At 51.1% G+C, this 17,363-nt stretch overlaps 1 long non-coding RNA gene across 1 annotated transcript; it reads right to left on the reverse strand.

Annotated features, from left to right (window-relative positions):
* Positions 1–5,296: 5,296 nt before the first annotated feature.
* LOC119088872 lies at positions 5,297–10,170 on the reverse strand. Its single transcript, XR_005092607.1, has 4 exons — positions 10,133–10,170; positions 8,999–9,159; positions 5,631–5,934; positions 5,297–5,384 (listed from the first exon to the last, which is right to left on the reverse strand). It is a non-coding gene; the product is annotated as an uncharacterized LOC119088872 (long non-coding RNA).
* Positions 10,171–17,363: the final 7,193 nt, after the last annotated feature.

Here is a 17,363-nt window from a genome sequence, read left to right on the forward strand (position 1 = left end):
AGGCTCGTAGGTCACTCACGAGTGGTGAGAACACTAGGGAGTGGGCCGCAGTGGTTTCCCACATTGCTGATCTGGAAGGAGAGACGCCCCTTTCAGAAGGCTGAGACCTGCAGACATCTGAGAGACAGGCTCTGGAAAACAATGATCTTACGCTGGGGATGCGTAATGCCAGCACTTCACATACCGTATCTCACTGGCTGGACAGCCCTGCCAAACAGGCAATTTGACATCCACCTCACAGACATAAACTGTGGATCTGAGGGGCTACAGCATCCCACAAGGCCACGCTCACCAAGTGGTGGAGTCTGAACTCTTAACCTTTGACCCGTTAGCTCTAGACAAGGATCCTTTTCCTGGCCAGGACAGAGAAAGCTTCAGAAGACGTCAGGATGGGAAAGTGGGATTCAGCCTCTGGAAATAGTCATTCCATCCTCACGAGCCCCCCACGCTGCAGCGTCTCACTCTGAGGAGATGGGGGCCTGGAGAGGTGAAATAACTTGACGTCAATGCCTCAGCCAGTGAGCCAGGACTGGGTTGGGGCAATAAAAGTGTTTTGAGTGGCAGACCCTGGGGGCGCTCCCCTGTCAATCCGTCTCAGCCACCCCAGTTCTCCTGGTAGTCGGGATGCTGTTTTCTGAGACCCTCCCCCACCGCACACACCTGTTGTTGTTGGGGGGGGGGTCTGCAGAGAGGCGGTTCTGTCCTCAGCCCTTCCTCCTCCACAGCCCATCCAGGGTCTGTGTCCCTTCCCCTGCCCTGACCCCCCAAGGGAGCCTGGGTCTCTGGTTTTTGTCAGGCCTGAGGCTGGTGGGATTGATTTATGAAAGGAGTCCCCACCTCGCCCTGAGCCCTGGTCCTCCTCCCTCTCCTCTTCTTCCCCCAACTCCTCCCCTGCCTGACTGCCTGCTCAGTTTTCCACAGAGTCAGGATTTCCCTGGGGCTGGGGGCTCCAGCCAAGAACAACACCGGACTGGTCCCCCCACCCCTCCACCCCTCCCATCCCTCTCCAGCTCTCACCACCCCTGTGGCCCTCCTCAGTTAAAAGGAAGGGTTGAGGGGAGAGATCTAAGCCCAGCCTGATCCCAGAGGAAGGGCCAGAAGTAAGGTCCCACCCATCAGGAGTCAAGAGGGTCCCTTCTCATTCCTTGAGAAGTTCCTGTTAGGAGCTTGGTTGGGGAAGGCAGAGAGAATCCTGGGAATTCTCTGGGGTGGTATCGGAGTGAACAAGACTGAGACCCACTCTGAGGTTCACATGGAGAGAAGAGCAGAAAAGCTTCTGGAAGCTTCTGCTGGGGTGGAAGGAGCGGACTAAAGCCGTGGAGGCAGTGGACTCCTGCTCCGGGGATCATGGGGAGGAAGTCCTTCTCTGATGGCTAGCGGCTCAGAGAGGAGAGAGGAGCCCTTGCAGGGCTGAGACACAAAGCAGGAGGGCTTGTCCCGGAACACAGGCAGAACCTCGAATGATGGAGAGTGTTTGCAGAGTAGGATGTCAGCAGACCCCCAGGGTGGCACCAGGATGGGAGCGTTAGGTGGGGCAGGCAGGGCATGGTGGCCTGTGTTAGAGTCCTGCTTTGCCTGGTTCTGAGGCTGGGTCTTGGCCCTAGGAGAGGAGAGAGAGCCAGGGATAGCATGGCAAAGAGCCCTGTCTTCCCTTAGGAGAGTCTCAGACACACAGTGTGACCGCTGGGTGGGCCGCTAACACCAGATGAGGAACTGCCCTGGACCTTGTCCTGGCCTCCTGGTCTGTTCCTAGCCACCTTCTCACCCCTGTCTAGGCAGCATGAACTTGAGTAATCTCTCCAGGGTTACCTCCCTCACACAGAAGTTCCTTGGAGGGGCGTCTAAAGGCTTGGTTTTCCTTCACACCTGCTGCTCTTGCCTGGCCCCAGTGACCACTGCCCCCATCGCCATCTCCTCCCCTATTTCTGCCCTGTGCTTGTCTCTAGGCATTCAGGAGTGCCAGTTCCTGGCAACTGTGCCCCAGTGAGTGGCATCAAAGCCTTCCCTGCTGCGCAAAAATGAGAAACACCCCCTCCCCTCGGCATCTCTAACGCCTCAGATGGGGACCTCTCCCTACCTGGCCCCTGGCCAGATTTACCCTTTTGGATCCTTGGACCTTAAGGCAAACAGAAAAGCTTGAATACTGGGTAAGGTGGGGAACGTTGGGGAGCAGATGGCGGGAATAGGGACAAGGAAAGAGATAGGGAGCGTCAGAGCAGTCTTGGAGGTCATCAGTGTGGACCAGGCCCTCCTTCCAGGTCAGGCCAGACTGGTGGCCTCCCACCTTCTCCGTCCTGACAGGCGTCTCACAGCTCACAGAGGGGAAATGGGGATAACTGCCCCTTTACTCATCTCGCCCAGAGCCTAAGCTCCGGGGGCCACACACTGGAGTTCTTTCTGCTCAGCCTCTCCCTGCCTCAGCCAGGGCCCAACCTCCTCCGCTCCGTTTGCACCCCGGCTCCAGGCCAAATCTGGCCAATTTGTTCTGAGACAGGGTTTTGGTTTCATAGCCTCATTTGAATGATTTCCAGCAGAATTCCTGCCTCCCCCACTGTAAAGCTCTGCCCACCCCCTCCCCCAGCCTCCTTCCTGCCAAGCCAAGGCTGGTGGAGGAGAAGGGTAACCCAGAGCAAGTCTCTGCAGAGTGGCACTGGCTGGACCTCCATGCCGCTCTCCCCACGCAGTCCCAAACACAGGCCCGAAAGGCCGGCCGCCACCGTCCCATGTCTCCTTACTGAGTGTCCTGGAGCTGGAACTTCGCTGGCCATCCCCTCTGGAGCCTCAGTTATCCACCTGGACCAGGAGCGGGTGAGACCAGAGTCCTGCACAGCCGTGTCCACAGTAGAGGTGACTGACTTGCCCGTCACTACCCACAGCCACAGCGCCCGCCTTGACCCATTCCCTGTCAGAGGAGCTGAAAAGGCGGCGTTTCAGATGCGTGTGTATCCAGAGAAAGCTGTCCTCAGGAACAGCTCTACTTGTGAAAACAACTTACAGACAGCCCCCAGGGTGCTCTTTCACGCTTCCTAATACTTCTCACAGATACACCACGCAGAGTACACGCTCCCGCCTCTTTCCAGAGACTATGTTCTGACCCAATGTCAGATCCCCAGGGGTAAGAGATCTCATTCCTCAAGCTTTTCCTCCAGAAGACAGGCAGGAAAGCAATTTCTGGTTTGTAGACAAGGAGGAAGCCCAGAGATACTTAGAGGATTGTCTGGGAACACACAGTAGGACCAGAGCCCAGGCCGCAGAGACCTGTGTGCCTACTCGACCGCACTGTGGGGTAAGCTTGGAAAGCAGCCTGGAAGGCCTGCCGAGGAGCTTAAGGCGGCCGTCCTCAGACCCCTCCCCCTGGGAGGAGATGCCTGGTCCAGCAACCTGCGTCACAGCTCAGGTGTGTCATTTCCTGAGCTCTCAGGTGGGGGCCGGGCCAGGGCTGGCCCTGCTGGCACGGTTTCAGCTTCTTTATTCCTCTCACACCCGCAGCACTGGGGCTCCTGGCACAGATCTATGTGTGGAGGAGCCCTGGTGTTGTGTCTAGCAAAACAGTGTCCGGTCCTCCCGTGCTGAGACAGCCTCTCTGCTCCTCCTTCAGACCTGCAGAGCCACCTCCCTAAGTCACTACTCTTAGTGAGGATCAGAGTCACGAGTTCAAATCCAGACTCTACTTCTTACCAGACACGTGGCATTGGAAAAGTGACTGCTTTGAACCCCACTTTCCTTATCTGTAAAATAAGGCAGTGAAGTCTTCCCTGGGGGGTTGCTATGGGGATGAATACACGTAAGAAATCTCGTACCCGGGGTTGGGGAGACAGTTCAATGAGCAAAGTGCCTGCTGTGCAAGCCTGAGGTCCCGAGTTCGGATATGCATGCGTGTTTTTACGGCCACTACATGTGGCTCTCTGCATCTGTAACCAGAGCTGGATGACAGATAGGCAGATCCCAAGGCTCAAGAGCCAGCCAGTCCAGCCCACACAGCAAGCTCCAGGCACAATGAGACTATTTCAGAAAAGAAGGTGAAATGATTGAGGAAGACATCCTCACATCAATTTCTGGCCTCCACACACACACAGAAGTCTAGTATGATGTTGGGCATGGTGGTGCATGCCTGTAATTCTGCCTACTTCAGAGGTTGAGGCAAGAGGATGACAAGTTCCAGGCCAGTCTGTACAATTTAACAAAATACTGTCTCAGCCCTCGCCCTGTAAGTGCTGGGATTAAAGGCTAGGAGGATGCCCCGTCTCACAGACGAGGCTGCCACCACCACCACCACCACCACCACCACCACCACCACCACCACCACCACCACCACCACTGGCTTGTCTCGGGGTTTTAAAAGGACCTCTTTTAGGTCTTGATTTCTGTGGTGGTTTGAATGAGAACGGCCCCCGTAGGCTAATATATTTAAGTGCTTGGTTATCGGGGAGTGGCGCTGTTTGATAGGATTAGAATGAGGAGGTGTGGCTTTGTCGGAGGACATGCGTCACTGGGGAACAGGCTTTGAGGTTTTAAAACCCAGCCAGACCCAGTCCCTCTCTGCTTGCAGATCAGGATGTAGAACTCTCAGCTACTGTTCCAGTGCCATGCTTCCTGCCATGATAATGGACTGACCCTCTGAAACCATAGGCAAGCCCCGAGTTAAATATTTTATAAGAGTTGCCACTGTCGTGGTGTCTCTTCACAGCAATAGAACAATGACAGCTTCCAAAATGTAAAATAAAAAAACAAGAAATAAATAAACTGCGCCAAAAGGCAGCCTATTCAGTGTACAGACCGACTAATGCATGCCCAAGGACAAGACAGTTAAAAAGTCTGTCGCTTGAGCGGGGCAGTGGTGGCACACACCTTTGATCCGCCGTTAATCCCAGCACTTGGGAAGCAGAGGCAGTGGGTCTCTGTGAGTTTGTGGCCAGTCTGTTCTGCAAGTGAGCTCCAGGACAGCCAGGGCGGTTACACAGACAAACCCTGTCTCGAAAAAACAAACAAAACAAAAAGTTTGTCGCCTGAAATACAGCCGAGGCTTTTGCTGTCGGGGACATTCATGAAGCAAGTGTCTTCTTCATTACTTGTTTCCTAAGCTTCCTGTGTGTGACTGTGTGAGCTTTCTGCCCACAGCAAGGTGATCAGGACTCTGTCTTGAGAAATCCAGAAGTACTGAACACCACCCCCCGATTTAGGCCTGTGGATTCTACCTCATGACCTCCACCAAAACCTATTCGAAGAGCTAAATGCTTAAGGACAGAGGAAAAGCTATCTTCTGGGAAAGTAAAAGAAAATGAAAATTATACTTCTCAGATGGAGTCCAGCTGAACCCAGCTACTCAGTCCTGTGGATATCTGTGACAAGCTTCCAGGCTCCTTTGCCGTGTGAAAACAGGTCAGCTTGTGGAGAGAAAATGGACAAGAAGGGTGAGAGCAAGCAGTGGAAGGCGTCCGTTAGCCAGCTGCGGGGGCCCACTGCACGGTTCTGCGTGACTCATACGCCACCACAAGCAGCTCTTTTTTTTTTTTTCCCCTGGGAGCTGGGTGCCCTGCCTTTTAGCACCTGGTGCGGGGTAGGGGTGAGGGCTGGATTGGGGGAGGAGCTCCAAGGCTAGCCCCGCCAATCTGGACCCCTTGCTCACATACTTGCTGCTTCTCCCCCACGCAAGCCTTGGAACAGCTCCAAGGGCCTGAGCCTGCAGGCCAGGAAGCAGAATCTGGTTCTCAAACTGGGCTCCACAAAGGCCATCCCAGTGCCCAGTGGCGGCAGGAGCCTGAGGCGGGGATGCCATGAGCCCCACAAACTCACACTTCTTTCTTAACAAACCCAGAGCACGGGTTCCTTGGGTTATTCCTCCCATGAAATCTACGTGATTGTTCTTTCTTGGAAGCTTTTGGGTTTTCTCTGCATCTTCTTGTCGTTCTTGGCCATCAGATGAAGTGACAATTGCTGTGAAGAAAAAGAGAGTCAAGAAGGCTAAGAGTGAATCCCCAAGACTGCACAGGCCCCGGACAGTGGAACCAAAGTGAAGCTCTTTCTGCAGCTGGGTCCCTCTGACTCCAGGGTGGGCATAGGTGGCACCTCGACTTTTGGTGTCTAACTCTGCCTGAATGCTGCTTCCCAAATGACTTCCCTGCGAGAATGGTTTGCCTTTCCTACTTCCTGGGGTGCTGAGTAGGACTTCCCACTTAAATGCCAACCTCAGCCCTGACATCCACCTAGGTCACGGGAATCAAGGGTTAAGATAAAGAGACAACCGGGGACAGAAAGATTTCCCCAATCACCACTTGCCTTCATCCTGGGCTGTTGTTTGAAAGTGCTTTCAAGACAGCATCAAGACAGAAGAGCAAGGAATGAGGATGGCTGGAAACCACCCCGATGTCTGTACAGGGGGAGAGGTGGAGATGGAGAGTGTTGTCCCCACTTGCTGGGGGATGTAGGGGAGAAAGGAGTGGGAAAGACTAGGGATGATAATTAGCATCTTTTCTTGTTCGTTTTCTAGGTGTAAGAATAGGGGTTCATTGATTGATATCAAATACCCATTCATCCACACACTTAACCATCCATTCAGTCATCCAACCGTCTATTCCTCTGGCCACCCTACCATCTGACCATCCATCCTCTGCTACTGTTCACCCATCTGTCCATCCATTTACTCCTCCATCCAGTCCCCTACTCATCTGTATAGCTATCGTCTTGTTTATGCTTAAATATTCATCTTCCCATTCCTTCACCCTCCCTTCTATGCAGCCATTCACTTGTCTGTTCCTTTGGCCAGGGTTGTATGAGCCTGGAGAGCTGTGAAGAAATGTCTATTCATTCACTCCTGATAGGGCACCAGTGTAATGATTTCACTCCACTCTGGCTTAGTGTGGCCTGGTTGGCTTATTGTGGCTACCTCCAGGCACACTCAAAGATAGCTGCATCATCAAAAGCCCACTCCAGCATAGGTGATGACACCTGAGATTCTATTTTTGGTGTGTGTGTGTGTGTGTGTGTGTGTCTACACGTGCTCATGCATGAGTGAGGTCGTCCACAGAGGTCAGAAAAGAGGGTATCAGATTCTCTAGCAGGGGTTACAGGCAATTGTGAGCCTCCTAATGTGGATGCTGTGATCATAGTGGTGTCCTTAGCTGGCAAGCTGTCTCTCCAGTCCCCAGTGAAGACTTTTTTTTATTTTTTTTATAGCCTTAGCTGACCTGGAAATTACCTTTGTAGATCAGCTGGTCTTCATCTCACAGAGACCTGCCTGCTTCTGCTTCTGGGGTACTGGGATTAAAGGAATATGTCACCATGCCTGGCTCCATGCTCTTGGAAGTTGCATTCTTGGAACCCCCTGCACAGCTTGTAGGCAGCTCCACTAGAGAGTGTCGGGCAGCTCTCCCCAGCAGTTGCTACTGTTCATATAGCCTCAGGGAGGCCTTGTGACCTTTTCAGGAGCTGCCTGAGCTTTATAGGTTTCATTTACTTCCTGATTCTTACAAGCATCCTTCCTCCTCCTAGGAGGAAATGCTTCAATTTAGAGGAAACAGCTATACAACACCCTCACACACCCATCCATCTACCCGTCCATGAATTCGCTCGTCCCTATATCCTTTGTCTAATTTCCATTCATCTAAGCACTCATCTACACACCCATCTATCCACATCTCCCTTTCTCTGTTTGTGTACCCATCACTCACTCACCCAGCCACTCTTCATCCATACACATACTCACTTGTTTGTCTATTCCTCTGCCCATCTTTGCACTTAGTTTCTAGTCTTACGGTCCATTCACCCATCCATGTATCTATTTTCCCATAGATATACTATATACATGTGTTAGCCACCGGTCCATCCAGATACCATACCCCGTAATTCATCAATTCATTGATCTCCTAAATTATCTGCATTAAATTCAATAACCAGTAAAGTTCTTGGCACAGGACTCAGCACAAATGTAGCTTTGACTATAGTATTTTATTTGAGAAGCAGAGCACTTATGGGGGTTAAAAAGTCAACTCTGAATTCAGATCTTGGCTCTTGCCCCTTATAGAGTTTATGACTTTGAACAAGTTATCTAACTGATTAACTGAGCTTTCCTATCGGTGAAGCAGAAATGGTAAGAGCGCCTGCCTCCCGAAGTTGTTCTGAAGATGAAATGAATCTCTAAATGCAAACACTTAGAACTATAGCTTCGGGTGAACAGCTCCTGTAGGAGTAACCAGGAAGCGCCATACCCACCTCATCCTTGTCTGTCCCTTCTCCCCTCCCCTCTTCTGTCCTCTTTCTCTTGGGCAACCTTGTCCTCCTAATGACCTTCCCTATTCCCATGTCATGGCTGCTGACTCCAGCTCAGCCCCACTCTGACCTCTGGATCCACACGTGCTTACTGGGCACCTCTCCTTAGAAGCCTCAGGCTGAATTGTTCCCCTTCACACATACCATTCCTTTTCTTGACTTTCTGTATCCATGAATGACACTGAAATATACCCAGTTGCAAGTCCCAGAATCACCCAGACTTTGCCATCTAGCCTCACTACTGTCCCACACCCCTTCCATCATTAAGCACATTGTTACTCAACATTGTAATACTCTTTGCATCCGTCACCTCTGTATTTTCATCCAGTCTTCAGCTCCAGCCAATGGTCCTTTACTAAGACTTGCATCCTTGCCTTCCTGCCAACATCTCCGTGTCCGCTGGTACCTCCCATTCTTGCTTCACTACATCCTCCAAAACCTATTTTCATGATACCACTCTGGTCAATATGAATCACTCTGCCAGACTAAGGGCTCCTTGAAGGTGTTGTGTAACAGTCTCCTCTGAGATTAAAACATTCTATCCTGCAGGGAAGCTCCTTAAGCAGGGAAGTAAACAACAACAACAAACAAAACATCAAAAACTCCCTGAAACTGAGCAGATTCTTTAGGCCCCTCCCTGTCATAGTAAACTAGGCCTAGCTGCAAAGAAGACTGAGACCAGACCAGCTGCCTGGAAGAAGCAGAAACCAGGGGAGCTGCCTGGAAGACTTACTCGGAAAGGACAGTCTCCAACCTGTTAAGCTGTGTGCAGGCTGTGCGGTGTGCTCCAGGTTCCCGGCTTCTCTGAGTTGTCACCTATGTTGGGGTGGGCTTTGGTGATGCAGCTGTCTTTGAGTCATTTCTGGTTCTGTAAGTAGCCCTTCACACATATTCCTGTAAGTAATTAAAAAAAAAATCACGGTTCACCAAGCTGGACTTTGGTGGTATCTGCACTTTGGTCTGTTAGGAACCCTGTGGCCCAGTTTCAGATCAGCATATGAACGCTTGTCCAATGGGTCTCTGAGAGGCAAGACCTGTGGAGACAGTCTCTCACTTGCAAGGATCAGTGGACCTCTGGACAGCACAGAATATTGCTGGTGCTGGGCGGCTTGCACACTCTCTTCTCGTTCATAATGTCGGTGATTCTCTTGGCAGGTTTTAGTTTCTCTTTGTCAGTCATGCATGGGACAGATGTGATCATTCCCAGAAACCCCATTTTTTTTTCTCTAATATTTTCCCCTAAAATTCTTTGAGAACTGATGCTTCTCAGGTTTCTTATCTGGAAATACCAGCTGTCACCCCAGACCCTGGGAACTTTTCTGATCCAGTGTGGGAAGGATTGGAGGCAATAAAAGATTAACAGACACGTAGAAGAAAGCAACACAGGGGACATTAACTAGTTTCCTAATTCTGAGAAAAAACATTAATGCCTTACCGAAGTTCACCCTTTGTAGAGAGGCTGAGGTGTGCAGGACCTTTTATAGGACATGGGAACAGTTAGAGAAATACAAGCTAACTGCATGCATGCAGCTTATGGCAAATCACCCCTGTAGGTGGACTTTTTTTCCCACTTGCCAGTTCTCAAATAGCCGAATCAGAGGCTGGATATGATTTATAAATGCTTGGCCAATAGCTCAGGCTTATTACTAGCTAGATCTTACTTTTTTTTTTTTTTTTTTTTTTTTTTTTTTTTGAGACAGGGTTTCTCTGTGTAGCTTTGCGCCTTTCCTGGAACTCGCTTTGGAGACCAGGCTGGCCTCTGCCTCCCAAGTGCTGGGATTAAAGGCGTGCGCCACCACCACCCGGCTAGATCTTACATTTTAAGTTAACCCATATTCCTTGTTTACACTCTGCCACGTGGAGGTACCTTTATTAGCATGGCACGTTCATCTCCTGGTCCCTCTGCATCTGGCTGGCGACTCCTGACTCCGCCCTTCCTCATCCCATCATTCTCAGTTTGGCTTTTCCTCCTAACCTTACCCTGTTCAGCGATTGGCCAGTCAGCTTGTTTATTAACCAACCACAGCAACTTGTGTGAAACTCAGCTGGTGGTCGGATTCTTTGCGCTGAAGCCCCTTCCCCATCTCAGGACCTAAACCCGGGCTGCGGTGGGACTTTGGCAGTCTGTCATGGGGTTTCCTATCTGGGATGAGCAGAGTTTGTTTCTTTTTCTTGGGAAAAGTTTTGTCGCACAATGTAATTGGCACTTGAACAGGGACAAGACAGAACCAAAGATGACATGAAGGAGGAGTATGTGCATGGTCCTGACTGTGGGCAGTATGACAGGCAACTGAGGCTGAGAAGCCTGAAGTGGGGAATATCTGTGAGGAGATTCCAAGAGAGTTGTCCTGTCCTATTTGGTGTGTGGTAGTGTGCCTTTGTGCTACAGCAGTTGTGAGACATGCAACTCAGGCTGAGCCATCAGGACTAGGAATGCATGTCTGTGGGAAGAGTCCCAGGATGGCAATCTTTGTGTGTGTGGTATGGGTGGCATGCTTGCTTGATGAGTGAGGTCCACCACATGCATATGGAGATGCCTTGAGAACAGTTAGAGATTTGGAGGAAGTTTTGCAGTCTTTGCGATTAGCGCACGAGTCGAGAGTGTCAGCAAGGTTGCCTGCCCTCTGTTGTGTGTAGTTAGAAATGCATCTGAGGCCAAGATGGCGGCCAAGCAGGAGCTAGTTTGTGTGAAGGAGCAATTGCAAGGAGAAAGGGAGATGCAGCTAGCATCCTCTGTGTTAGCTTCTGACTTGGCAACTAAATCAGATAAAGAGGATGTATGTGTGTGTGTGTGTGTGTGTGTGTGTGTGTGTGTGTGTGTGTGTGAGAGAGAGAGAGAGAGAGAGAGAGAGAGAGAGAGAGAGAGAGAGAGAGAAGGCAATAAAAGATACCCCTCAAGTCCAACTGTTTGTAGAAAAAAAATCTGTAACCCAGTTTGTAGATGGACGCATTAACCATGGTCCAAGGCAAGAAACTAGTTTCATCAGGAAATACTCAGCACTTGCACTGCTGGGCGTAGGGAAGACTTTTTTCAGTTTGTTTGAGACAAGTTTTCTTTGTGTAGACCTGGTTGTCCTGTCATTCACTCTGTAGATCAGGCTAGCCTGGAATTCACAGAGATTCACCTGCCTCTGTCTCCTGAGTGCTGGGATTAAAGGTGTGCACCAACCACTGCCTGGCTGTTAGGGAAGGACAATATGCAAAGAAAGAAGGAAAGAGCATATCTCAGCCTAACTTGTGAGACCATGGACACAGGAGTGGAGGGGACCAGTCTGCTGCTGTGGAGGCATGAAAACCGAGTAAGGTAACCCATCCCTCCTTAAGGCAAAGGCTGCATAACCTGAGACAGGGTGAGGGAAACCAGTTCCCAATGGAGTGGATTATCAGAGCCATTAGGAACACTTTGTTTATGTCCATCTGACATCCCCATGAGCATCAGGAACTGGAGGAAGGAACTAGGAATAAGAGGAGCTGTGTTTGGACCCCAGTTCACTGGGCCAGATAAAACTGTGTTCACAGAAGAGATAAAGAAAAGGTCAGTCCAGTAGGGACCTCAAGCTAGTGTGGCGCATTAGTGGCTTTGCTGAGCCCTTTAGTGGGACAAGATCTTTACACAGCAGGAAGGGCCTTGGCAGATCTCAGTGACTTAGGCCAGCAAGTAAAGAGAGCTGGTCAAGTGAGTGACCTATAGGAAACAGCACAAAGCCAAAGCCAAGGAAGAGATCCGTCTGGGCTTCAGGAAGACAAATGTGGCAAGAGTTGTTCCAACCTGGAGTTCCTGAGGAAAACATTGAGAGAAGCCAAACTGTGGGCCTAGGAGCAGTTCACAGAAGACATCCATGATAGAGCAACACAGGTAACAACAAAAAAGCCTGTCCCAGGGTGGGTAATTATCACCCAGACTGAGGAGGGGACATTTACCTCCAGCACAAGGTTATACTAGGGGTGGGGTTGGTTTGCCCAGTCAGGAACTGTAACGAGTCTTTCTCTGTCCCACCAGCCAGCTCCCAAACAACCACATGGAGACTTCGTATTCATTCTGAAAGCTCGGCCTTGATTAGGCTTGTTTCTAACTAGCTCTTATAATGTAAATTTACCCATTTCTACTAATCTATGTGCTGCCACGTGGCTCCTGGCTTTTACCTCTTCCCCTGCATGTCCTGCTTCCTCTGCGTCGGGCTGGTGACTCCCCCTTTCTTCTTCCCAGAGCTCTCTCTGTCTGGAAGTCCCAACAATTATACCTCCTGCCTAGCTATTGGCCATTTACGTTGTTTGGTTTTGTTTTCTTGTTTGTTTTTTTTGTTTTGTTTTGTTTTTGTTTTTTAGACAAGGCTTCTCTGTGTAGCCTTGGAGCCTGTCCTGGAACTCACTCTGTAGCCCAGGCTGGCCTTGAACTCACAGAGATCCACCTGCCTCTGCCTCTGCCTCCAGAGTTCTGGGATTAAAGGCGTGCACCATCACCGCCCAGTGGCCATTTAGCTTTTTATTAAACCAATCACAGTGACATATCTTTACACAGTGTAATCAAATATCTTGCAACAAGGAACTCCCTCAACAACCAGGTATGGTGGATGGAGAGGCAGTAGCTGCTGCTATATCCGCAATGCCAACCCAGGGCAGCTCTTACCCAAAGAACCAATGGGTGAAGCTCCAAAGAGCAGGGCCTTTTTCCCCCTTGGCCCTGAGCAGGTCTGAGCAAATTAAGTCAGGCCCAGTGAGTATATCAGGTGTGGAGAAATGTAGGTAGGCTCCGTGGAAGAACTCCAGAATATGGAAATGCAATGGCTCAGAGAGAATGACAGAGGATTACAAGGAGCTAAGACAGCGCCTCCTACCCGTGCTTTGTACCCAACTTTGATCTGTGGAGGAAGCCACTGATACAGATGAATGGAACCTTCCCATGCTGTATTAGACCTTGCTTATGTTTCACTTTAGTATCTTCTTAGTTGTGAACCTCTGGGGTCACCTGACTCTTGCTGAGAACGGATGACAACAGGCCTTGAGGGTGCTTCCCCAAGGTCATCTCTGCAACCCCCTCCTTGCCATGGATTGGGAGTTTGGGATGCTGCCTTGCCCTGCCCATCCTCTGGCCAACGTTTTGTTGTCTAGATGATGTAATGCTAACCCCTGAGCATTTTGCAGATTTGGAAAGTCATTGGAGAAACAATCAGGTACAACGTTACTTCTACCCACCTCACAGCCCTAGTTGGGATGGGTTAATTGAAAGAAAAACAATCCGGAAGGACATTGCCAGAGGCCATAAGGTACCTGAATGAAAACCCCAGAGCCAGGGGTGGCTCCCTTCCTGTGAGTCGTTGGCTGGAGAAGCCCCTGAGGCCCCACAAACCGTAAAGGCTACTGCTCCTGCTCTTGGTTGTGTGCCAGACCAAGATGGTGTGACCCTATCCCTGAAGACACCCCGTACGCGTGCTCTGACCGTGGGACATGGAGAAATCACGCTGGGACTGAGCTGGAAACTCCCAGCCGGCCGGCTGGCTCTAATAATGGCAGAGGTGGCCATGAAGCCTGCTGGTAGGGAACTGTCACCAACATTCCTGCTTGGCTATGGACGCTGCACACTGAACACTGACAGGCCAGGCAAGATACGCCTGGTTGTGCAATAGTGAGTTGGCTGTCATGAGGAAGACTGACAGCCTTCCTCTGAGACCTGCTCCACAGAGAGGATTCCCATCTGGTGCTGTGAGCAAGGACAGAGGTCCCCTGTGGCTGGGGAGGTCATAGGTCCCAACGGGGAAGCGGCTTCTGTGGTTTTTCTAGATGGATGTGATGTATTTGTCCAACTGCCTTCTAGACGTGTGTAGGCCCATACGTCACTGTTACTGTCAGCCTCAACTCGTAACCACCGGTGAGGCTCCTGAGGACAAGCGACTGTTACTATACCACGGTGACCTAATTCTCAGTCACAGGTGGTTATCTATAGTCACTCCTTCCAAGGCTGGGGATCACTGGGGAAGAAGGGGCAGAAAGGATGTAAGAGCCAGAGGAAGGGGTGCAGTGTTGTGTAACAGTTTTCTCAGAGAGCAAAACGTTCCCTCCTGCAGGGGAGCACCTTAAGCAGGGAAGTAAACCACAACACAATCGGTTCAAGAACTCCCTGAAACTAAGCGGGTTCACTGGGCCCCTCCCTGCCAGAATAAACGAAGTCACAAGCTGCAAAGAAGACTGAGATCAGACCAGCTGCCTGGAAGAAGCAGAAACCAGCCGAGCTGCCAGAAGAGACCAGAGTCACTTGGAAAGGACTCTCTCCGACCCGCTGAGCTGCCTGCAGGCTGTGCACCGAGCTCCAGGTTCCCAGGTTCTCTGACTTGTCACCCATGCCGGGGTGGGCTTTGGTGATGCAACTCAAATGACTCTCTTTGAGTCATTTCTGGTCCTGTAAGTGACCCTTCACCCATTTTCCTGTAAGTAACTCCAATAAAACTCATGGTTCATCAAGTTGGGTTTTAGTGGTATCCATACCACTAAATGGTCTGCCGTGAGTTCCCTGTCTAGGGTGAGTATAGACAAGTGTTTTGTCTCCCCGGAACAGTTTTGTCACACAACAGAAGGCGGCCACTATCTCACTTACCATTACTACCTAAAAGGAGACAAGAGAGACCTCAGTGAGAACCTGTTCAGAGCGTGAACTATTTCAGTAAACTAAAAGCGGAGATACTGAGAACGGAAGCATGTGCCGTGGAGGGCTGGAATGTTCCTGGAAATCAGCAAAACAAGAAAAAGATAACCGGAGAGACTGGAATGGGAACATGTATTTGCCTAATCTATGATGAACCAGGAGGAAAGCGTCGCTTAGAAGGCCCCCCACGGGTTGGGAGACACTGTTCAGGGACTGGAATGGTTTTTAAAAGGACAGGAAGAAGAAGCAGGTGAGAGCCCAGGTTATCAGCGTGGCTGTTCTGGAGGAAGCCAGCTAAGTGATGGCAGGACGGACCTGTAGTACAGTATCCTGGGAGGGCAGGAGGCCATTGGGGATGAACAGCCAGCATCTAGATGTGAAAGCCGTGGGGCTGGAGCCGAAAACAATCCCATCTATCATACCAAGTCTCAGAGGCCTAACTGTGATGAAATGGTAAAAATGGGACAATGCTGAACATGGTGGCATCTAAAAAGTAAGGATGGACAGGATGTGGAGAACCGTGGCCCGGCCCGTGGGTGATGGTGGAAAGAGCAGCAGGGTGATTGTGTGTAGGGGAGCAATGGAGCCCGCTCCAGTTCCCACCCATGCACACGTGTCCTTTCATGATCTCCTAGGGCGAGCTCTGTGTTTCCCACCTGCCCCAAGTTCAGTTTCCACAGCAGGGAATGTCAGGGGCAAGAGCTGCCGCTTCTGCCTCTCTGGCCTCTGTCTCTGTCCCAGGGAGGCTGGGCCTTGCAGACTGATGTCACAGCACACCTCTAGCCAGATCCGGAGTCTGTTTTCATTCCTTCTCCATGAGATGGGAATGACTAATGGGAATCAAGAGAGAAGGGCATCGACGAGAAGCCGAGGGAGAGAGAGAGCTGCCTTCCCACTCTGGGCCCTTGCCTCAGGCTGGTACCCGATTCCACTCCTGGCCTGTGCTCCTGGCAAGTACCACCTGCACCTGGCTGCCCAGCTCCTCCTTTGCGCTAGCCAAAAGACAAACACCCAGGCAGCCCTTGGCTGTGGAGCAGCCCACTCCTGGAGGCAGGTGTCTCCGTAAGTGCCATCCGGTGCAGCATTTCTCGATTTCCTGGGTTCCCTTTCAGGTTACCCGGACATAGTGGAAATTGTGGGCAATCAGATAATGCACGTAGATTTGGGCTTTGCTAATGACTGCCTCATTGACCGTGGGCAAGCCCTTCCGCGAGCTCTTCCAGAGAGAGAATAGAAAGATGAACTCAGAAACAGTCACAGACAAGTGTTCCTTGCGGCATGGAAGTAGGGCAGGGGGCTATGCCAGCCAAGTGGCAAGCCCCAGGAAGACTGTGAAATGGCGGGATCAAATGCCCATGACTGGCACTCCAGGCCCGCAGAGGTGGGTGGCCCCGGTCCTTAGCTCCCTCACTGGAGGGAGAACTGGTTTGTAGAGGAAGCCCCACCCCCACCCCAGCCGCAGGTGTGTGCTGAATAAATGAATGAGGGAATGAATGGAGAATGCCCAAGGTCAGACACTGGGTCAGACACACGGAAGCACCCTGATGGCAATAGGGGCCCCCAGCTCCCTCTGCTGGGCATCCCATAACTGGTTCGAGCCCCCAGCCTTGCTGACGGGTCCCACAAAACTCAGCTTTGTTCCTGCGGCATTTCTTGACTTGTAATTATAGGCGGCCCTCCCTGTGGCGGCCTGACTCACATCGCCATCCCGTTTTCTAGGTTCTTCCAGGCTTTGGGTTCCTCTTGCTTCTCAGTGTTGGGTGCCCACCCTGGTGCTCTTGTAGGGTAGACACCCAGCGGATGCTTGAAGACTGAGTCCTCACAGTTCCTCCCTCAGCTACTCAATCAGCCTCTGAACGCTTAGGGACTTTAAACTACCCAGGCCCCAGCAGCCCCACCCAGGGGCCAGGGCTGGGCTAATCCTGCAGCAGTGTGTCCCGGATCCCTGACGGGACACATTTCCCGGCTCCTTTGGCTTCCTCGCCCTTCCTTCTAGAGGCTGAGGCTGGCATAACCCCTAGTGCCCTTTATGTGACCCTGATGAAGGCCAAGCACTACCTACTATTTTTCTTCCAGCTTCTTTATTTTTCTTCAAGTTTCACGTTAATAAATAATGATAATAAAAAAGCTATTTTTTTTTCCCCTTTTAGCACATACTACCATCTCGGACACAGACCTTACATTTATTAATGAGACTGGGCACTTGTAACAATGTCATGGGACAGAGATGATTCTTAGACCTCTTAGAGATGACAGCATTCACGTCAACCTGCCGAGGTCACACGTCAGGAAGACAGCCGTCCTTTGCTCCACACCTGCCTGGGCTCTATGTGGGCTGCGCTTCCCTCTCCACCACCCCAGGTCTTCCAGGTTCTTACTCAGCACCTGGCCTCGGCGGAAAGGGCCCTTCCCCCACCGGCTTCCCTGTGAAATCATTGACTCGGGAGAGCTAACCTTCTGC

Source organism: Peromyscus leucopus, chromosome 12 (assembly GCF_004664715.2).
Source record: "Peromyscus leucopus breed LL Stock chromosome 12, UCI_PerLeu_2.1, whole genome shotgun sequence".
Lineage (NCBI taxonomy): Eukaryota > Metazoa > Chordata > Mammalia > Rodentia > Cricetidae > Peromyscus > Peromyscus leucopus.